This window comes from Galeopterus variegatus, unplaced genomic scaffold (assembly GCF_000696425.1).
Source record: "Galeopterus variegatus unplaced genomic scaffold, G_variegatus-3.0.2 Scaffold9582, whole genome shotgun sequence".
Taxonomy (NCBI): domain Eukaryota; kingdom Metazoa; phylum Chordata; class Mammalia; order Dermoptera; family Cynocephalidae; genus Galeopterus; species Galeopterus variegatus.
In genome coordinates, this window is record NW_007735693.1 from 26,869 (window position 1) to 32,885 (window position 6,017).

Here is a 6,017-nt window from a genome sequence, read left to right on the forward strand (position 1 = left end):
CCAAAACTGATAAAATGCATTTTAATTCTCAAAGAACAGTCTTAGTGAAGAATAAAACTGCGCAATTTAGCAATTCAAAACAAAAAATTTGGGCCGACCCCGTGGCGCACTCGGGAAAGTGCAGTGCTGGGAGCGCAGCGACGCTCCCGCCGCGGTTCAGATCCTATATAGGAATGGCCACAATTTAGCAATTCAAAACAAAAAATTTGGGCCGACCCCATGGCGCACTCGGGAGAGTGCAGTGCTGGGAGCGCAGCGACGCTCCCGCCGCGGTTCAGATCCTATATAGGAATGGCCGGTGCGCTCACTGGCTGAGCGCGGTGCTGATGACACCACACCAAGGGTTGCAATCCCCTTACCGGTCATGAAAAAGACAAAAAAAAAAAAAACAAAACCCCAAAAATTTGGTATCAGATATATGTGGGTATGAAGCCTGACTCACACTTCTAAGCTAGGTGCCTTTGAGTAAGTTAAGCTTCCCTAAGCCTCCCTTTCCTCATTTTTAAAGAAAGATGGTTCTCATATGGTTGTTATAAGTATAAAGAGAAATAATGGATATAATAACATACTTAAAGTATATGCCAGTTGCAAGTATCCAGTAAACAGTAACTTTTGTTCCAGTGTGTCTGGCTAGCAGCTTACAGATTCAGGTGCTATGTTCTTGTAGGCACTCACACCGGCTCTCCTGGTACCAAAAGGCGCACAGAACAGAGTCAGCATCTTTGAGTTCCTTCCAACAGTCTACTCATACAAAATATTAGTGGACAAAAGAGACTTTACTAAATGCTTCATTAGGGTGCTTTAATCATATACCCCACAACAAAGCCACTATTGGATAGTTCAGCTTTCCAAAGCACCCTTCTGTATGGCGCACCAGGGTGAGGACAGCAGGGTTCCCTCCATTGCCTTCACAAGGCACTCAGCTGCTGTCTCCACTCTGCCCCTCTTGTCTATTAGGAAGAACAGTTCAACTCTGCACTGGCTCCAAAAGTGTGTCTAATTACAATGCATTTACTCCAGCTCAGGGCCCAGTAAAGAGGTAGTTAACAATGATTTTTTTGTTAGTTGACAATGCCTTAATGAACTCAAACACATCCCAAGTATTTCTCACTAAAAACAAACAAAAAGCTCAATGCTTGACCTGGGAGAAACTGAAGAATGAAGTATTTTCTTCAACTAGTACATCAAGATTGCATAGTCACCTATCAGAGCTACAGCTGATTTGATGTTTATAACAGGAAAGAAAAACATGAAAATCCATCTATTATGTTTTTCATTACACTGCAAAGTATTTAGTTATATTACCTAACAGGCTGAACTGTTTGTAAACATTAACAAATAAATCCCAATACACCATAAATCAAAGCTTAATCAATAAACAAATGTATAATGAACATACATTTAGCTTTTAGGAAGGAAATAAAAATAAAGTATATTTCATAAGTTTGCTCACAATAATACTGATTGAGAATGTTTAGCCTATGTTTAAATATTACCTGAAATGCTATACATATTCACTTTATTCCTCAAGTTTGGGACCACTAAACTAAAATACAGATGTATGCATATCATATAACACACTTAACCAGCTCCATGGGGGAAAAAAAAGTAGAAAAAATAAACCTTGTCTCTTCTATATACTTTTTCTGTTGTAAAGAATTCATATGTCCCCAAGGACAGCTAGAACATACAGATGTATGCATATCATATAACACACTTAACCAGCTCCATGGGGGAAAAAAAAGTAGAAAAAATAAACCCTGTCTCTTCTATATACTTTTTCTGTTGTAAAGAATTCATATGTCCCCAAGGACAGCTAGAACTAAAACCCTAGTTTCCTGATTCCAAATCTATTTTTTCTAAATCTTGGAAATATAACAGCAGCTGGAAACAAAATTAAATCATAACACTAAAAATCCAAAGTTTCCTACATGTTTCAGTCTCCTAAATAAATATAAATATGCCTATTTATAAATGTCACAACATCATGGACACATCTTTTACCATTTTACATGTTTAGGTTGAAAATTCACTATACAGAGATTTATGTACTACCAAGAAAAACTAAACTCACAAATAAGATACATTTTTACCATGAACTCTTCCTTACTTTGAGTCATAATTGCCCTCCACTTAAATTTCACCCTTTAGTCTGCCAAGTCATGGGTTCTCACCCTTCTCATTTGAACAAATGACCAGGCTTTGGGCATAAGCACGAGATCTGAGAAGGAGATTCAAACCATAACATCCCAGAAGGTTGGAATTAAAAGGATCTATAAGTATCTATTAACTTAGGGTTCTCAGCAGGGTCAATTTTGCCCCCCGCTTCCCCTAGAAACAATTGGCAATGTCTAGAGACATTTTTTTGTTGTCACAGCTGAGGGGAAAGGGGTGCTGTTACTGTCACCTAATGGGTGGAGGGCAGAGGTGCTAATAAACATCCCGCTTCCCCTAGAAACAATTGGCAATGTCTAGAGACATTTTTTTGTTGTCACAGCTGGGGGGAAAGGGGTGCTGTTACTGTCACCTAATGGGTGGAGGGCAGAGGTGCTAATAAACATCCTGCAGTGCACAGGACAGCCCCCACAACAGAGAATTATCAGGTCCAAAATGTCAATAGTGTAGAGTCTGAAAAATGCTGTAGTAAATAGATTCTAGTCCAACAGATAAAGAAACTGAGGCCTAAAGAAATTAAAGAACCTGCCTGAGATCAGGGGAAGGTTAATGACAGAATCAAAACTAGAGTTTTGATGTTCTGACTCCTAAACCATACTATTTCCTGTAAAGTTAGAAGACGAAGATGGGAAAAAGACTTCCAGCTTGTAGCCTTCATGGAAAGCCAGTCCACCTGGTATTTATATAGTCCCTATCTGTAAAACTAAGCCATCTCTATAAAATACTCTTTCCTGGAAAACGCTTGTTTCCAAAACTCAATTCCATTTAACACACTTTCTGGTTGCCTACTGCTGAAAAACAATTAGGAGGAAGAACCAACAAACCAATGGAACACCTTTGAAGAAATAAAACCCTGAGAAGACACCAAGGATAATGTGATAGGGTCACCTTAAAAACTCCACACAGAGGAAAAAACTCTCTGGTTTTTGGATACAATGCCTGCTCTTGAGCATTAGGCAGCTTTCATCTTTTATTCCTGTACAGTGAAAGCTAAATAGCTTTCTATCAGGATAAAACATTTCTTTCTGGAATAGAAAACAACTTCAGTCACAAACATTTATATTGGAAACTGTATAGTGAAGATTTTGGCTTTACCTAAAGAGAGGTCTGGGCTTTGCCTTGGCTTCTTGGAGGTGATCTATGTCATTCCTGATAGACGCATCTTTGTTTGGGGTGAGACTGGCCACACCCAATAGTCTTAGGATTGGGGTGGCCATGCCAGAAAGACCAACCATGTGATTTAGGACAGGGGCTTCGGGTTATGCAGTATCAGTCAACCTGTAGGCTGAGTTCAACCACGAGGACAATCATGCCTATGTAATAAAGCCCTAATATAAACTCTGAACACCAAGGCGTGGATGAGCTTTCCTGGTTGGCAATACTCCATGTGCACTGTCACGCATCAGTGCCAGGAGGGTAACGCATCCTGAGAAAAATGGAAGCTTCCCATTTGGAATCCCCAGACTCTGCCCTATGAATCCTTTTCTTTGGCTTATTTTTATGTGTATCCTTTCCCTGTATAAACCATAACCATGAGTATAATGGCCTTCAGTGAATTCTGGGAGTCCTTTTAAAGAATTATAAACCATTAGGGTGGTTTTGGGAATCCCCTGAACTTGCAGTTGGTATCAGAAGTGAGGGTGGTCTTAGGGACTGTGCCCTCAAACTTTAGTTTGGCTAATCCTGGGCAGAAACACAGGTTTATTTTCCAGTGCAATTCTGGATATTTCCAAATTCTTACCTTGTGTAGTCACATCCCCTTCAGTGTGGATGTGACCTGTGACTTGCTTCTGACCAACAGAATATGGCAACATTGATGGCATATGTGTATGTGTACGTGATTGCTACAAAAGTGTGTAATGCCCATTTTACTAGAAGACTATCTCCCTCTCTGGCTGTGAATAAGCAAGCTGCCACGTTGTGAGCTGCCCTAGAGCAAGTCACACTGCAAGGAACTGAGGGAGGCCTTCAGCCAACAGCCAGCAAGAAACTGAGGCCCTTAGTACCACATTCTGCAAGGGACCAAATACTGCCGACAACCACATGTGTTCAGAAGAAGATCCTTCCCCACTCAATCCTCGAAATGAGGCTGTAGTCCCAGCAGCACTCTGAATGCAGCTTTCAGATGAGATTCTGAAGCAGACGATCAAGCAAAGCCATGCTGGCCTCCTGACCCACAGAAACTGTGAGATAATCAATGTGTGTTATTTTAAGCCACTAATTTCTTACACAGTAATAGATAACCACCCAATACAACAGGCAAACAGTGGTATTCTTCAAAAAATGCAACATTAGAGGGATATTTCTACAATGCAAATAGGATCATGTCACTCACTGGCTTAGAAACCTCTCAATGGTCTCTCACCAACCACAGACTAAAAAGCCCAAACACCTTAGCAGAGTATAAAAAACTCTCTTTAATCTGAACTCTCTTCCTCTGTCTAGTCATCTCTTAATATGGTCCATGTCCCTCACCTCGTCTCTCGTTCTCCCTGCAAGCACCAGCCATATGCAGCTAATTATAAATCTTCTAAATGGTCTACCATACGCCTCCTGCCCGTGTTTTCCTCTTCTTGCCTACAGCATCCTCCCTACCTGTTCCCTCCTCTCTTAGACTCTCTACATCAGCTTGGGTGCAGCCTACTTGGCCTCAATCAGTCAAGGTTTGTGGCCTCTCCCCAGTTAGCACCGTAGCCTACACACATTTCTGCATAGCAAGCCCCACTGTGCATTCTAGTTGTTTGTTTGCTGCCTTTCCTGCTGACTTAGAGACTATAAAAGTTCCTTGAGGGGAGAAACTGAGTTTTGCTCATCTGAATTTACTTTGTCTGTAGTTCTGACACAGAACTGGTGCTCAATAAACTTGTTTTGTTTTGTTTTGGCAGCTGGCCCATATGGGGAACCTAACCCTTGACATTGGTGTTATAAGGCCATGCTCTAACCAAATTAGCTAACTGGCCAGCCCTAATAAACTTCTATTAAATAAATGAATGTTAACAAAACTGTATTCACTGGTCATAAATTTTTTTAAAAATATGTTATAATCCACAAAATAATTTTCTGTAGTACAAAGTATCAAACTGTATCATTAATGAAACCATAAATCTCTAAGATGATCTAAATTTGGAAAAATAATATCTATCCAGCTTACTTCCCAACATCCTATTAACCTGACATACAATAAAAACAAATCAATATCTGCTGTTTCATTACTATATATTTCAAAGACTTTAAAAACCTGAGTATTCAAGTCTTGGTTTTCCTAAACTTTGATTTGAAAGTCTCTAAAACAAATTTTGACTAGAAAAGAGAACAAGTTGGTATTCTTTCATTTTCAATTTTAGTAAAATATTTATCCATATTTGTTAAATTTTTAGCTTAGAGGAGAAAGAAATGTTACTTTGATTGCTAAAAGCACCAAAGAGTAATAAAAATAAAAGTGAATCTTTTATTTTAAGTGAATCTTTAAAGAAGCTCATATGGTATCTACAACATCACTTTAACTTCTTAAAATCAAATTTAATATTAAAATAATTATAGTTTCTTTCATTCAAACAAAAATATCTTTTACTATCAACCCCAAAATTATAAATCAAATTAATTTTTAAAGAGCTAATCCTCATACTTCGGTTTTTGTTACACATAACTAAAAAAAATGGGAGGAAAGACCCCAAATGCCAAAACTATAATTTGTGGTAATATTTATATTGAAAACTTCTTGGCTATATATTAATTACAGTATTAGGACAATATTTTTAGTCCTCATAAAATTAAGAGCAGAGACTATGCTTTGGTTTGATGTTTGGTTTGGTCATTCAAAAAGCAGATGTTTTATCTCCTGG